General features: G+C 37.0%; 1 long non-coding RNA gene across 3 annotated transcripts; it reads left to right on the top strand.

Moving 5' to 3' along the window:
* Nucleotides 1–2,575: 2,575 nt before the first annotated feature.
* LOC138733911 (uncharacterized) lies at nucleotides 2,576–12,600 on the top strand. 3 transcript variants are annotated; one of them, XR_011339498.1, is made up of 2 exons: nucleotides 2,576–2,689; nucleotides 11,359–12,600. It is a non-coding gene; the product is annotated as an uncharacterized lncRNA (long non-coding RNA). The 3 variants fall into 3 exon arrangements; XR_011339496.1 differs by lacking the exon at nucleotides 2,576–2,689 and adding an exon at nucleotides 3,602–3,645; XR_011339497.1 differs by lacking the exon at nucleotides 2,576–2,689 and adding an exon at nucleotides 3,708–3,954.
* The last annotated feature ends 5,351 nt before the right edge of the window (nucleotides 12,601–17,951 follow it).

The raw sequence follows: 17,951 nt of genomic DNA, 5'->3' as shown, positions 1-17,951 counted from the left end.
ATGGCAACCTTTTATATGTTTACAGGAGAAATGATTAATAGCTTTTGTGCTAGTAGACAGCCAAATGAATAGCCTCTGGAAAAACAGTGGCAGGGAAATAATTTCTGTTCATTCTAGTTTAAATTGGAATAAGTGATGCTAGAATGGGTTCTCTACTGCTTAGTTTTAGTAACTTTGTTTAGAACTGCAATCACTTGTGATTTAGTTGAGTTAGGATTTAGGGTTTGTTTCAAATGTTTTGTTTTGGGCTCCACAATACAAAAAAGGCATTCACGTAGTGGACAAAGTTCAGCACAGGGCCACAAAGATTATTGCAGAGTCTGCGTGTGTCATACAAAGATGGGCTGTGAGAACTCTCTTCAGCCCAGTGGAAAGGAAATGGGGGATTTTACTGTTGCTTCAGCTACTCATGAAAGGTTACAGACAGGATGGAACCTGACAGGCAAAGGGCACAGTTTGCATCAATGGAAATTCTGAGTAGAAATTAGGGAAAAAAAATACTTCCACAGTGAAGGTTGCCAGACATTGGGACAAGTTTTGATTTCTCAAATTAATTTCTAATTCATCAGACCACAGTAGTACTGTCACTTTAAATTATGTGTACCAGCCTTGTCCTTCATCATCACAGCACAAAGTCCAAAGAATATATAGCCCGTTGAGCCTTTTTACTCACAAGTAGTAAATCATCTCAGATTTGAAGTTGGGACACATGGTTGCAATGAATTAAACTCGATGTTTCTTGTTGCCTTTGTGCTTTCAGGTGGCAAACCAGAGGATCCACAACAATCAGTTTTATTTGCCATGGCATTTTGTAACGAGGGACTGTATGCAGCTGGAAATGTAAGGCATCCTTTATGCTTGTAACTTATTGTGTGAAAATCAAAAAGCATTCAAATGGAGTGTATTTGCAGAGCTCACTGCAAAGACAGAAGTCAGAAAAAAAGTGGAGGTCCTCTCTGGTTTTGTCATATATCTTCTTTGTTAGAACTTGAGACAAGAACTCAGAAAGGAGCAGGGAGGGAAGAGATTCCATTTTTTAAGTCAAAGAAGGAACCAAAGAGGACAATACTATTTTTAACAAAAGGCAAAGAGAGTTCTAGAGGAACAGGAAAGAAGGATGGACAAAAAATAGGAGAGGAGAAAAAAATGACCAAGAGAACCACCAAATTGTTTTGTGCTGAATCTCACTCAATATTTAATCCAAAATGATGATTACATTATACAGTGCTGCTTAAGAGAGGGACAAATCCCTATACTGTCACAAAAGAAACAATGTGGAATCTCAAGTGTTTACTAATGAGAGAGTCTGTTGTCAAACATGGACTGTTAGTAAGACTTGTATTAAAAAACACCTTGATTTTTCAAAAAATGCGTTATGCAGGATAAGAGTCATCTGGATTTAAACGTCATGAAGGCAGATGAGACCATTAGCAATGGGATACAGTTAAACACACTTGCTCCAGAGAATTTCAGAAGGTTTTGCCAGTTCAGTTTGCCAGAGTGGGTGGGATAATTGACCTTCAGGCTGGGATAATTGACCTTGACCTGATGTGGATTTGTACTTTTCTGCACAGGGGGGCGTTTTATTCTTTTATCACATCAAAGATCTGCAGTATGAGACGAAAATCTGCGTTGATATCTTAAAACCCATATCCAGCCTCATATTCTCACCTGATTACGCTGTGCTTCTGCTTGTCACTGACCAGGTATAGCATTTGAGATAACGGCATTATATAATGGCATGTTCCTTTTATTCTGTATGTGCATGCTGGCACTGCCAGTATGAAATGTCTGTAATGTAATCACACAAGTCAACAAATTATACCAGAGGTAAACTTAGCCCATCTTGTGTTTGCAATGAAATCTTGGGCCTTGGGTACATCAGACCTACTGTGGCTATGCGGGAGACTTGTTCTGTGCATCTATCTGAATTTGTCTGGCCACCCAGTCAAAGATCCTTCTTTGACCAGCCTGATGTCCAGAAATCTTACACAAGAGTCCCAAATCCTCAAATTATCCCTGGTTTTCCAGACCTTTAATAATTTAAATTGGCATTTAAATGTGGTTTGTTTGGGTTTTTTTGTGGGGGTAACTTTGGTCACACTTTGTCTCTGATTTCACTCTCCTTTTGTAAAATGCGTAGAGAAGTTCTAAAATCTATGTCTACATTAGTTATGAATTGTTTCTAAAAGGTTTTGAGGTCTTTAGATAAAAACATCTTTTGAAGCTTAAGATTTATTATTTGTGTTTTATGTTGCTTTAGAATATTGATTGGTTTCTGGAGCAATACGAAATAGGGTGGTTTTAAATTAAAGCAGTTATGAGAAACAAAACTTGGAAACGTGACTAGCTGGATCACTCTCAAATGAACCATCCTGATTTTCAGCTAGTGTAAATTTATATAATTTACTAAATTCAGTTGAATTCTACTGGGCACTTTTTACCTCAATTTAGAGTAGAGTATGAAACTTTAAAGAGCTCAGGAAGATGAGTATTTTTTCTTGAAGTCTTTGACAGCTTTTAATGAGAAGTCTCATAGCCCAGGGATGGATTATCTCTCTCTGTTTGTCAGGGGACAATCTATGCTTACAAACCTGCCCACAGTGGAGAAGCTGTCAAACTCCTGGACACATGCAGTAGTTGTTTCCTGACAGCTGATTTTCTTACTCCAGGGGACAAGTACTGTGTGGTAAGAAATTATTTTCTTCCTTATATATAATTGTGGCTCTTTTCAGATGACCAAAACGTTGGTAAGACACAAAATCAAAAGCCTTGCAGAGATCGTGACTGTTCTGGTGTTTGTTACAGTTGTGGAAAACCTTCTCATTACGGAATTAAATGGCATTAATTCAGGTATGGCCTATAGAAGGGTCAGAACTTGCCCTGGAATGCAGGGTGGATAATTCGCAGGCTGCTAAAATGTTGTATGGTTCTGCTGTTTATTTGCTGTCTCACTAGTGGTCAGGAACACAGCTGAGCAAAAGGTTGATTCAATTCAGAGAATAGATGTCGGAACAAGGAATCCCTGCTGATCTTTTCAGCCTCCAGCACAAACTGGAATAGCCTGAGAGATGCCTTTGTCCCAGGTCCAGGGACAACGAGGCATTACTCATGGATCTGTTCATTCTGAAATATTCCTTGCTTTCCTCCTATGTCTTGGACTCCTGCAACTGATTCATCTCAAGGCCATGAATTCTTCAAGTAGCCAGCCCTGAAATTCTGGGGTGTGAATCAATTAGTTTTGCTGATAATCTGTTTGTTTGTCAGTAACATGGGAATGACAAATTTTACCTGAGTCTGAATGAGTGATGTGAGGGTTGATTGATCTCTAGCCACACTTCACTGTGGAATTATAAAATTTCCTGGTTATAAGAAGGCCTCAAAAACATGATACACATAATTTTTCATGTGAGAAAACCAGATGTCACCTTAAGCCCTTTCCTGTGCAAACAAAATGATAAGCAGGTTTTCTATTGCAGGCTGAATGGTGGGAGTGCTAATATTGATCAAGCTTACATGTTTTGCCCTAGATTGTCTCATTCTGCTTAAAAAACATTCCTGTATTTGCATCAATTCACAGAAATGATTACACATTTTCCGTAGGTAGGCGTACCTTGCAGCAACTGGACTTAAAGGGAATTCAAGGTAATTTCAAGCAAAACTAGTAATCCTTGATCTGCTCTGCTCAGACACTATTTGAATTTATATTCTATAAAAGATCACTAGTCATTTCCAGACTATTTGGTTATTCCACTCTCTTTTGACTATGTTTTTTTCTCTGTTCAATAGTCTGTAACAATTTCAGGTGAAGTACAAGTTTGGTTCCTGGAAGATGGAACTTGCCTCAGCAAGCTCAAGCTCCTGGATTAGCAATATTGGTTTTAGTAATGAGCATTAGCAACTGAAATGTGAACTGGTTATTCCTATTATATCATTTTTACTTACTCAAAAAAGGTAAAAAGAAGCACCGTGAATGGTGAATTTAATTCCATCTGATATATTTGATTTTTAAAGGGTCAGTGTGAAAATTCCTTATTTCATTCATTGATAATAGAAACAATTAGCAACCTTGGATCGCAATTTGCCACAGTCTAAGAAACGTGTGCTGCCCCTCTCCATTGACAACAGAGGGCAGTGAGATGACAAGCTTAGGCTAAACGCGCAAGTGTTTCATAGATATTATAAAACTGATTAATTCAGAAGTGATTCATAATTTTGGAAAACTACTAGAATAAAATCGTTACTCTAAAAGTGTTGTTTCTAACACTGATGTCTGATTTTCTCTATGAAAATTATTTACTTTTATGAAGGCTCTGAAAAGAGAAGTACATTAGTTTTTAAACATAAGTATGGTACTGGACTAAAATTACCACCACCTCCTCAAAAAAAATCCCAATGGAAATTCTATATTTGTCCATGAATTCTGGGAATAAACAAGAACATTGCAGTCACAGAAAATGTGACTGCTAGCGGCCTCTGGGTAAAAATGAGTATCTAACCGTAACTAGGGAGTTTCTTGTAATGTTTAAGTACAGATAAATATAGTTTCCTGAATATTTGAAAAAACAAAGTTTAAAACACTACCAGAATTTTGTGTACTCTTTAGTTTAGAATAAACAGCTCAACCAGAGGAATATACCAAAAAATATAATTGCCGAAATGATATGTTGAAAAACGTGGTCCTGTGACCTCCCATGCAACATAGTTGACTTTTGTCTTTGAAGGTCCCGTGACTCTACACTCCACATGCAAAATACAGTGTGAATTTCGATAAAATAGAAAAGCTACTACCTAGCCAGTGGCAGAACAAAACAAATATTTTTCCAATACAGGCAACTGAGCAGGCATACTATGCACTGTCTGCAAATAAACATTTAAAATCATCTTTTACAAGACACAAATACTGTTCCCAATTAAGAACTACCATAAATGTTGCAGTAAGTTAAGATTTGGAATTTGCTTAGATATTCAATTACAAGAAAATCTGATGGGAGTCATGTATATACCAATATGGGTGAGCTAATAAATGCTTTCCCCTTCCCTTATCCTGCTGAGATTGATGTCAGCTATTTTATTTGAACTCTTCTCTGACATATGCCTTTTGCTGGTTACCAGGCAACTAGCATCATCAAGAAAGCTAAACATGTGCACCAAGTATTATTCACATCAATGCTTTATTTCAGAGTACCTCAAAACATCTTTACCAATTCACAAGTTTGGCTTACCAGCCTGCAGTCCCTGAGGAATATCTTCACATTTCTGTGTTCAGTAGAAAATGCGGATGCAGTCTCTTTGAGAAAATAATATCCCATAAAAATGTTACTGAAGGAAAATGCTGGCATAGGTCTAGAATTCTGAGGTCTGGATTTTTTCTTTTTCTTAAAAAACATCAACAAACAAAACCTTAAATATTAATTATTCATTCAGACGTCTTCAGGATATCTTTAATGAAGAAGCACAATTGAATTATATATATACATTTACACTTTCTCTCACAAGTATAAGTAATTTTCTGATGATCCTGTAGAGGTTGTGAGAAGTCTGGAGAGTAGCATCAATATTGGGCTACTAACAAACAGAAAAATAGAGACACTTGGAAGTAATGAGCTGAATATATCACGGTATTCACAGACAATTTTTCAGGTGAAAGAATGTAAGCATAAATTAAAGTAATATACTGTTTAATAACTGTATAATATTCTCCTCTGTAAATACAGTGGCATATACTGAATGCAAGATTTTGCAGGTTAGGTTTGGAAAGGTCTGTGTGTAGGTCAAATAGCTCCTAGTGAAACCTAGTAATTTTATTTAAAGTTTATTTCTGATATGAAGTGGATAACATTATGGCAATTAATAAAAGTATTTACAGGATTCCAGATTCAGAAAGATTATGTAGTTAAAAATCCAAAGCACATACAGATAAGCAAAGAAACACGTAAAAAGAGGTACATAAAAATGAGAGTAATAGGCATGGCATCTTGCCTATATAATTTTTTTATAATCTAATGGTTTTATAAAAATGAGAAATGGACCTTTAGACAAACCGTAGTCCTTTGAAATGGAACTGCTGATAAATATGTTAACACTTAATTTTCATATATATGCAGTCCTTTCTAATCTGAAGTTACAAGGGTAAAATACAACTTCATTCTCACTGCATAAGTGGAGTCTGTTATATATCTTATTAGGAGAAAAAAATAATTGCATGGAATATTTACACAAAGAACTAAAACCTTTCCTAACTGGAGATGCTATTTCTACTGTAACATTTAAGTCTCAGGTGCATTTTCTTTAAAGAAAAAAAAATACAAGAAGTCCATAATAAATATTTCTCTTTCCTTTGTATGGCATACGGCAGCACATGTTCAGGAAAATGACTTGTTTCTAGTTTCCTAACTAAGTAACAGTAAACTGAAATGGAAATTGAAACTGCTTTCTCCCAGCTTATTTCTCCAATACTGTCAGAAAAAGTTCACCAGTAAAAACTATACAGTCTAATACTAGCTCAGTTCATTTCATACTGGAATAACAGATGAAAGGGTTTGGAGGTTTATTTACCATTTGTACTCTACAGAAGTGAAGATTTCATATAATTCTCATCATACCCAATGGTGATTTCAGATGGTTTAACCTGAATCTTTTGATGAAGACAGCATTACTTACATCGGACAAACATTTCACTAGTAATAACTAGTTTTATAAGACTTTGAAAATAAAAATGTCATTCAGAGTCTGAATATGTCCTGACAGAATCTGGGTCCAAATATTATGGTTTTTGTACACACACACAAACACACACACACATGCGTATATATAAGCATATCTATACATTTGCAGACTTAAGATATGCATGTTAACATATATTGTCCTTTGAATATAATATTTCCATATGAGAATGCCATTAACTAAATAATGAGCAGCATCTGGGACAGCGTCCTTTAATTCTGGCCTTGGCTGCTCATTTGTTGTGAAAGCAAACTCACCATTTCTTTCAGAGCAGTTTAGAGATCACAGGAATGCAAGATAAGCACCAGAAGATGTGAATATAGATAAGTGCTTCAGTTCAATTCTGCATGACCCTAAAAATCTTATTTTATATGTAAACATTTCATTAAAATACTGTACCGATTGAGAATAGTTCTGTTCTGCAGTGGCTGCTGGAGCTAATGTGTATAAAGATAAATCTGGATACAGACTTGACATTGAAGGCATTAGATGGGTCTTCTGAACCTCAATTTTAATTTTGTTTATTTTTGGTTTATGCTGAAAGGATAATTTAATTCAGGGGATAAAAAATGTGCAGTTGCCACACAGTTTGAATAGCTCACAGTGAGGAAACATCTAAAGGATCATAACCAGGCTAGTAGGTCTTCTCAGTTTACACTATCATTAAAAATAACTCATTAGTGAGCAATTTGTGCCTGTAGTAACTGTGGAGACAGTTCAACCTATTAGTTTGTGCTCTATGCAGTTACACAGTGTTCGGCAGATGTACCATCCTATAAAGCCCAACTTTACTTCTTTCTTTGCCTTAAACATTTTGTCTGAAGGCCGGCTACTTGCTCCCTTGTTTTGTGGCACTGGCAATGAATAGTGGAGGGGGTGCAGCAGCAGGCGCTCCCCAAAGACTGATCTTGGGATATCACTTCAGGGCCTCATTTGTGGCACTGAGTTCAATGGGAGGGGAGGTGCAGGAGCAAGCACCGGTCCCTACCCTTCCAAAGGAAGTGGTGATTCTTTCTTTTTCCCTTCTTTCTCTCTCTCTCTCCCCATTCGCTCTCACTCTCTCATTTACCTTTACTGTTTCTCGACTGGTATCAGTGTGTGCCAGATTGAATGAAGTGACCCTGGCTGGGTTCAGGGATCAGATTGTGATCTGAACAGATTGAAATCTGTTTTCTGCAACTTTGAGAAGTTGCACCCCCATATCTCGGCTTTGCACTGATTATTTTGATGTGTTTATTTTGGTCGAAGGCAGAATAAATTTTGCTTTTGATTTTTGCCCTGAGAGTCACCTTGTCAGCCTCCAGATCAATGCACAGATAAACAAATCACCTTCTTTCAACCGTGCAGGTCAGAAGAAGCCTTGACGCAAGTGTGTAGCTTGTGGATCCAGTGCACAAAATTTTATATTTGTAAACATTATCGGTTGATTTCTTAAAATAATTATACCAGAAAAAACCCTAAATGTTCAACATTCCTGAAATATATAAAGATGACCTCAAAGTTTCTGCATGAAAATATCCCAGAGAGAAATATTAAGGAGCACTGTGAAACAAACTGAGACAACAAATAGGTTCTAGCAATCAGGAAATTATAAAAAAAAAAAAAATTCTCTTACTCTCAGTGAAAAAATATCTAAAACCCCCCTCTAAAAGTAGCTACTTAAAAGTAATTTTAAAATACAAAGTAGGTATCTACTTTCCCCTGCAACTTCCAAAGCCTTTTTGATCGATTTTGTTTAAATCTTTCTTAACCACAAAAAATCACCTTGCAGAAATATGTACTATTTTCATTTCAGCCTCTCTCTCTGACCAAAAGAACCAAAATAGTCTTTGTGTTTGCTCCACTGTTGTTCACTGCAGGAAGATTACATGTTGCTATTTCCCATTACCTCATCTAGTGGAAGGTGTCCCTGCCTATGGCAGGGAGGTTGGAATTAGATGGTCTTCAAGGTCCCTTCCAACTCAAACCATTCTATGATTACAAAACTATTTGAAATGGCTCCTTTTCCAACTTGAAGAATTCCTAACAGTTGTTATGAATTAAACAGATGAGGAAGAAAAAGAGAAAATCCATTCTACACAAAGTCATAGAATCGTAGAATCATAGAATGGTTTGGGTTGGAAGTGCAATGCTGTTAATGTTGTCTGTATGATGTGCAACTCTGCTATAGCATTATCATTAGCATTACCTCTGTTTTCACATCATAAGGAGATAAAACAATAATATTTGGAAGTAAAAAGTACATTTTTCTACCCTTTCTCTCCAAAGTTATATGTAGAAGTAAAATTAGCCATATTGTGTCTTACAGATTTCAGTATTCTAAATTTTCCGAGGTTAACACAAATTACAATATTCTTATTAAAAAGGAGACTGTCTTTCATGATTATTAGTTAAAGAATTATTCAATAATCTCAAAAAAACCTGCCAAACACCAAAAGGAGTTGTAATGCACAGATGTTTTCTCTGGGTCCACAAAATTCTTAGTAGTTTCAAATAGAAGGAAGTCTGAAATATAGATCTGTTTCTTCCTGCCCTACTTAATTCTCTGACTTCGCCAGTCACTTAATTAAAAAAAAACAAACAAAACCCAAAACATAATACACTTCCAACCTTCAAAAATCAATTAACAAATAAATATCCACAAAAAGATTAATCAACTATTCTAAAGTTTTGGTGAAATCATAGTAACTAATATCTAGTCCTCAGTTACAATACCAGCAATAATGAAACAGTTTCCTGTGCCATGCTTGATAACAGACTGAGGCTGGTAAGTCTTATGGCAATTTTACCATGCTTGAAATCTGCCAGCAGAGCTAGCTGGGAATTGAAAGCTGAACAGTTAATGCAGCCCTCTCCACTTTAATCCACTGTGGTTACAGGGGGACCCCTGAACTCCAGGGCAGCCCCATTAGTCTCTTTCCTCTATGATTGCTTCCAGGAGTCAAAACCAACAGCGCTAGGGCACGGGTTATTTTTTCATACAACTCAATACCTTGGTGCCAAGTCCAACATTGTACTGATTTCCTTGTCCTTAGTATCTTGTCCGAGAGAACAGCAATTCTCCACCATGTGAAGGAGTGCAAGGACATTGAACTACTCACTAGGTCCCAAAATCCTGTGCTACACTGAGAAACTGGACTCCTGAAATGCTTCATAGACAAGGCAATGTATGTTGCAACATTGATTAAACAGATGGAGGATAAGGCACCATATCCAAAAATTTATTTTTCCCCAGGACAGTTCCCACAGCTCAAAATTGGGATCAAAGGGTCTTATAAACATAAACATAAAACAAAAGCTTATAAAACTAATAACTCGCAACATCTGAAGTCCTTCAAAAATCTGTGTATACAACTGTTTTTCCTCAATTTAGCTATTCTCATATAACTGGAGGTCACTCAACTAGGTCTCCTGCTTTACCTCATACATTTCCTGTGATGTTTTCGAAGATGAGCCTGAAAATAGAATATGTTATTTCTGTTGCTATACCTATTTCAAGTGCTATCAACATTTTTATCAGTCAAAAGGAAGAAATAAAAAGCAGTATGCAAGTATCACTGGTATGAATAATGCAGAAATGTTCAGATATTGACATTGTTTACACAGGAGATTGTTTGTCAAAGCTGGTTTTGAGACTACCTAAATCTTCACCTTTTGTAGCTTTTTACCCTTCTTAATCTTATTCATTCAAATTACCAAACATAGCCAGTTAAGTTAATTTTTGTCAGTCTTGCAATTCCTCTCATAACTGCTATAGCCCCATTTGATGTTCAGACTGCTAATTTAACAATTATATCCTTAAAGAAAGAGAAATGCTTATAGGAAAGGCATGTTTGATTCCAGAAGGTGTGGAGTGCCCCATTTCCTCTGTTTTAACACATGGTTCGGAATAAGAGGTGTAAAGGAGTATCGGGTCACTGATGTAGGCAGTATTTTGCAACCTAAACCACATTGCTACCTTTTTAATGAAAGAGTGGAAATGATGGCCCAGCTGTTAGCACAGTTAGTATGGCAACAGTTGTCAAGCCGTGCCTGCAAATTATGAATACAGACTGCACGTATAAGATGTATAAGTTGTTCTGGCATCATAACAATGTTTTGTAAATGAGAGCTAATGAAAACAGACAGGAATATATTAATGCAGTTAAGATGTTTAAAAAAAAAACCCAAATTAGTAGTTTTACTACCACTACATTTATTCCTGCCTTTTTGAAATTCCTTAGGAACAGATACTGAGCAGACTCACAATATCTATCATGAATTCAGAAATCAAAACATTTTGCTTTGTTTTTTAAAACCCCACTGAGTGCCCTTCTGTATTCTGACAAAAAGGAGCTTGTGCTGAGTATTTATTCCATAGCAAAATTCAGACTAGCTTTGTGATGAGATCCTGGTGGACTTGGAGGCTGTGATGCCTTGTGAGTGATGAGCATGTGCTGATGACTGTACTTCAGCATCCACCAGTCCCCAGCAGCAGGTTAAACCAGCCCTGGTGAGAAGCCACCTTCCCAGAGCAGAGAAGGTTCACAGCCTTTTGCAGACCACCACTACAGATATTATCAGTCATTACCAGGAATGCTTGAGAAATGAAGAGGTCCAGCACATCTGTACATTCTCATTTGTTTCTTTTAGGGTATCCAGCCCATGCTAATTCTGTTACAAGGAGCACAGGAGGAAATACATGGATTTAGGAATTGTTCAGAAGAGAAACAACATCTTTTTTTCTCAGCTAATTATTTTCAGACTACATAGGAAAGGAGGAATCCTCCTCTCGTTTCACTAAAAACTACATGATTTATAATGTATTCCAGGGAAAACCAAGTATTTCAAAAGAAACTTTAAATGATCTGGTCTAACACATGTTATTGATGATTTTTAATGCTAGTAATATTGGGAATTTTCTATTAAAAAAATAAAAATCCATTTATTTACCATTAAAAAAGGCTTTGAATGTTTCAATAACAAAATGTGCAGTAACTTAGAATAAGGGTAATTTGACTGACCTTAAATGTTTAAGTTGTTGCTGAGCAGTGCTTACACTAAGTCGAGTAACTTTCAGCTTCTCATACCATCCTGACAGTGAGGAGACGGGGGATGCATAGGAAGCTGGAAGGAGACACCGCCAGCACAGCTAACCTAAACTGGCCAAAGGAATATTCCATACCATTTGACATTATGATGAAAAAAAACCCTGTGGAGGATAAGGCCAGAAGGTGGAAACAGCTGCTTGGGGACTGTCTGGGCAGTGCATTGTGCCTCACTTATTTTGTATATTCTTTTATTACTATAATTATGATTATTTTCCCTTCCTTGTCTGTCCTATTAAACTCTCTTTGTACCAATCCACAAATTTTACCTTTTTTCTGAATCTCTGCCCAATTTCTACTGCAGGCAGAATGTGCTGGGCTAAACCACAAAATATGTTATTTTATTTTATTTTACTAGTAACAAACAGAAAGAGCTGTTTTAGAATGAAATGGGATAGAAACATACCAGGACTTCTATTTCCTTTATTTACTAAATGATAAATAACATTTCTGCACTCTGAATTAGGCTTTCCTAGTATATATATCCTAATTTTAAGTCTTGATAAATGACAGCACTAAGCATTGCACCATTACATTGCTAAAAGATGCATATGAAGATATGTATATGCTTCACAAAATCTACAGCTTCAGGCCCACATGGGGTGTATGGTTTACTTTGTTTAATACTTTGTAAGCATGAATAATGACAGCTGAGAAGGAAGGCTGAAAGTTCACCATTCAAACCAATTTTCAGATTATTTGTAGCAAAACAATCTGTGCTTTTTTAAAGGTTAAGTATTTCCAGTGCATAATGCCGAGTGTTAAATAAAAGAATTTATTCTCATAATTCTTAAGGTAAATTTTATTAAAAGTATTAGGTTTTGTTCAGAAAAAAAAATCCTTCATCATCCAAACAGAGCTAATAGTCTGATTAATAGACTAATTGCTTCAACATTATTTAGCATTAGGATTAGTAATATAATATGGAAAAAGACTCAAGAAAAACATGTGAAACATGCCATATCAGGCCTATGCTTGCACAACTAATTTTTGCATCTGTAAACTAGATTTAATACTGTGAGTATCTGCAGATTAAGAGATTTCCTTTAATAATAATCCTCTGCATGACCTAATCATCTGGTGATATTCCTGCATTAGTAATACATCATTTTATGCCCCTAAAAAGGACTATCAGAATTTCTAAGGTTGCTATGACTTTCAAATGATTGACAAAAGAGTTCTACTAGGTAAAACACATACAACCATGAAAAAATATTCTCTATTCTGACTTTGGAAGTAGTATCTCAGATCAGTATGGTGGGCTAGCAGTTGTTGAGCAGATTGCAGAAATATATCAGAAACAGAAAGTGTAAAGAATGTAAGAAAAAAAAAAGACATGCTAGGTAGAGTGAATGAACTATATTTTATATTTGTAGCTTATTTGTAAAGTTGCTGCATGCCTCACAGGAAGCTATTGTCCACCTTCATTAAATTAAGAATCCTTCCGAATCCCAATACTTGTTACCTTGAACTGTTTTTTGTCAAAAATACAAGCATTTAGTTGGTGGAGATTTTATTATACGCTTTTCAAAAAAATCTCCAAAACATTTCTGACTTCATTACATGTTTTACAAGCCTTGAATATATTTTACAATATATTTTCTAGGTATTTTTTCTTGGAATCAAACATTTATTAAAATAATTCCAAGCTACCTAGCTTTATTGAAGTGCTGTATATGCAGAAATAATATTGAGTTTTGTTTAAAAGTGACGCAAATTTTTCACTGCTAAATGTTGCAAAAGTAAGCCTTTAACTACTTCAGCCTAGTTTTAATATGAGACCTCATAGTCTTTTAGAATTTCATAATCAAGTTGAGAAAACAAAGGTGCCTATGCCTATTTTCTCTCTCTCTTGAGGGATGAAGTGTTTGCAATAAACAGAAATTAGCTAAATCTAAATGTAAATTATATTACAAAGCTGGAAATAATATCCTTTCTTTCAACAACAGAACATACTGTACAATTATTTAGGAACAGTCATGGCCCAACTTGCCAAATTTTGCTTCAAATTAATTATTGTAAAAGAATTTAAAAAGCTCCAATTCTGTCAGCTCTGAATGCTCAAAATACTTATTATAGAAATACAGTAATTAACTTTCCAGGCCCAAGCCCATGGATTTTAATTTAAAGAAAATAAATGATAAATATCTCAAAAAAAATGCTAGCGAGTAATCTAACAGTTTAGCCATTGGCATGGCAATTCAATGGCAGGGCTAGAAATTGCATTTAGCTAACCTGGTCCAGCTTAGCCCACACCAATCAACCACCAGATCATTGAGAGTCCCCTTTTGAGAACACATGTGTTTTTACAGTGCCAAAGAAAATTAAGGGAGAAATTTTATCTTCACTAGAGTTTTTTATTCCAGCTGACTACCAATTCCCTGCAGTTAGTTTACACAGTAGCATTATGTTTGTTTTAACACTCACTAGTTGTATCAGGAGGAAAACATGCTGTTCAGAACTTCTCACACGCAGATTAGAGTGTTCAAACTCATACTAATGGACCATTACTTAACCTGATTTAAACTCAACTATTTTCTTTGAGTTTTATGGTAATTGAAGACTAGACCGCATCAGAGAGAAACCGCTTATGCATCCCTGTATATTGGCAAGCCATTATTCTAAATGGGAAAATGGCCTTCGAATGAGATGAACTCTCACACAAAACACATTTGGTTAGAACTTAAATGTATTTTGGTAATTAAAAAATAGGAGTTATCTATGAAAATACACTGGGAAATCAAAATCTTTTTGTAGACCCCCTTTGGATGGATTTCATGGAGATTCACAACATACCACGTATTCCTTTAATTCTCCTGAACTAACAAGTGACTTGGATGACACAGCCGAAAATCCTGTGAACAATGTCAAGCAGCAGTCACCTTCATAAGGTTCCTTTTTATGGCCAGCACTTTATGTGTAATGACTGAGTCATTTACTTGTCTGTTGTAGTCTTAAACATTGGCCCTCCTCTGTGGTGCCAGGTTCAATGGTAGGGAGAGGTGCAGGAGTAAGCAGTGCACCCTCCCCTTCTCTGCTTCACCTGCCAGTGGGCTCACTGTTCTTGGCAGGCTACTACAGAGTGGGGAGGAGGTGCAGCAGAGGTGCTGCCTCCCCACCCCACCTGCCCCTGACTGCTCAGGAGCACCCAGACCTTCCCAAAGGAGCTTCTGTGCTGACACCAAGACCACCCCTCAGATGCTAATGAGTCAATGGACTTGCCCAATAAACAGAACTTGCAAGAAGACACGGTGTGCATGCCCACCACCCCAGTATAACCAGTCTGGAGAAGTGACCACGTGTTCCTGAAGAATTGCTGCTGAGGAATCATAGAATCATAAAATGGTTTGAGTTGGAAGGGACCTTAAGGATCATCTAATTCCAACCTCCCTGCCATGGGCACAGACACCTCCCACTAGATCAGGCTACCCAAGGCCCCATCCAACCTGGCCTTGAACACCGCCAGGGATGGGGCATCTACAGCTTCCCTGGAAAACCTGTGCCAGTGCCTCACCACTCTCATGGTGAAGAAATTCCTCCTTATATCTAGTCTACATCTGCCCCTCTCCAATTTATAGCCATTGCCCCTAGTTCTGTCACTAGACACCTTTATAAGAAGTCCCTCTCCAGCTTTCTTGCAGGCCCCCTTCAGGTACTGGAAGGTAGCTGTAAGGTCTCCTCAGGGCCTTCTCTTCTCCAGGCTGAACAACTCCAATTCTCTCAAACTGTCCTCATATGGGAGGTTCTTCAGCCCTCTCATGATCTTTGTAGTCCACCTCCGGACACGTTCCGACAGTTCCATATCCCTCTTATGTTGAGGATTCCAGAACTGGACACAATACTCCAGGTGGGTCTCACAAGAGAGGAATAGAGGGACAGAATCACCTTGCTCAACCTGCTGGCCACAACTACCAGACCATGTGTCTCTGAAGGAATTTCCATGCCCCATTAGAGTGGTGACCCCCTCTTTTTATTTTCCCCACATCCTACTTACATTTTTTCTCTCTCTTTCTTACTTACTTTACCGTACCTACTTTTTTCATTCCTGGCACTGTGGTGCGTGTCAGATCAAATCACTGTTGTGTTTTGCAACCTTGGCCCTGTTCAAAGTTTCAGATTGTGATCTGACCAGATTGAGATCTGTTTTTGCAACTTTGGGATGCCGGGGCTCAGAGTGCCCCTGAGTATCTGGTTTGTTATTTCGGCTGTCCAAAATAAACACTGCATTTGATTTCACCCTGAGAGATTTGTTGGTCTCTGAGTTGCCATGCTGATATCAAACAACCCTCCCTCTTCAACTGTGAAGGTCGAAGAAGGGCCTGAACACTAGCACTATTTCAGGAGTGTGTCCTGGCAGTGTGAATTACAAGTTCTCTCATTCTTGATATAAAGCTGGCAGTTCAGGTCTTTCCTGTTGCTTTGGGGAGTAAAATAGGAGCAGAAAAAGAAAACAGAAATAATTTATAACATCTTTGAACATGTAATGTGTGAATTTGTAATCTGCACTAGCATCCAAGTGAGAATGAATTGATAGAGCATTACTAGCAACTTTAATTGCTCCAACAGAAAAAAGAAATCATCATTCTGTCTCGTAAACCATTGTCTCTGAAGCAGTCAGATGTAGTCTTTATGAAACTACTTGTATTCCTGGGGGAAAAAAAAAGTATCATTACTCTGGTCTGCCTTTCTGCTAAAAAATACAGAGACCATTTCTGAAACAATTCCTTAATAATGTTTATCAATGAAGTCTAAGGTTAGAGATGTTTGAATAATTTCCATAAATGACTCCAAAATATTTCTAGTGCAATAAGGAATCCAGAGCTGAGGGAAGGAAGCACTGCAAGGAATGAAAAGATATGCCCATTTTCTATAATTGCATTGTTTGCCTTTAATAGGAAGACTTACACTGAAAATGCCATGAGAACACAAAAGTTTTCTTACTTTTGCAACAAGCAGAACATTGTAGGTGAATAAAATGTGCTAGAAGCCTCAAGTGGAACATCCACTGCCCTAGCTGCATCCCGTAAGTGAAACAATAAGTTTTAACATGGATCAGGTTTTTGAGCTTACAGAACTTCCTCTTTGGTGCAGACAAGATACTTCTGCAGAACGATCACCTGTTCTATAACTACATGTCTGTCCCATAATCCCACCAATTTTAATATACATTGGGTCAACACTGAAACTTACAATTTGCTGTTTAATTTCTCTCATTCTGTAACCATCTTGAGAATCTCTGAATCTAGTGTCCTGTATTTAGCATCCATAAAAGTCTCAGTCTTCAGGAGACATTGGACTCAGCTTTCCCAGACTAACCTAATGAAATCGACAGTTTCAAGGTCAAGATTCCAAGCAATCTTAATGCTGCTTTAAGAAAGGTTAAGTACTAGAACTGAGATTTGCGGAATCCAGCAAGCTGCAAGTGAACTCAGCAATGAGAACTGGAAATGCATATGACTAACACTCTCTCTGTCAGGGAGAATTTAATAACGGTGTGGAAGAAAACGTTGACCTCAATTCAAGATTCCCAACTATGGACTATATCCTTTTTGTTCAGGCATACAAATTTATAATCTTACACCAAAAGGGGGGGGAGAAGGATGTCTTGACTGCTTTGTATGACATAATTCAGCACTTGGAGAACTTATATGGAAGAAATCTGTTTCAAAATTGCCCTCCTCTTATACTTGCAGAAAGTAGTTATATTTAAGTATTTCAACCCATATCACTGACTTGGCACATTCAAGGTTTTGGGAGTTGCAAATCTCTCTCAGTCTTAGTTATATCACAGTTTATTTGAACATCATTCAGAACAGGGACTGTGACCGACACCTCCTTTATGCAAGGTATTTAATGATTACTCAGCTCAATATTTAATATTTTTTTTTTTCCAAAAAGAAAACAGATTAAAGCACGTGTCCTGTAGACAAGCTCTGGAAACATCCTGTAGGTAACCAAGAGGACCTCTTGTCAATGGGAGAGAATGTTCAGTTAATAGCATTAAGCTGTGACTGTTCACATACTTATCAATAAAACTTTAAGTACCTTAAAGAATTTGACCATTTCTAGAGCATTGAGAAGTACTCTTGGACTTTAATTTCTAAAGCAGAGTGTGGATACCAAATTCCACTTGTGGAT

Source organism: Phaenicophaeus curvirostris, unplaced genomic scaffold, assembly GCF_032191515.1.
Source record: "Phaenicophaeus curvirostris isolate KB17595 unplaced genomic scaffold, BPBGC_Pcur_1.0 scaffold_46, whole genome shotgun sequence".
Classification (NCBI taxonomy): Eukaryota; Metazoa; Chordata; class Aves; order Cuculiformes; family Cuculidae; genus Phaenicophaeus; species Phaenicophaeus curvirostris.
The sequence above is the reverse complement of the archived record's forward strand: the minus strand, read 5'-3'. Positions and strand labels throughout refer to the sequence as shown.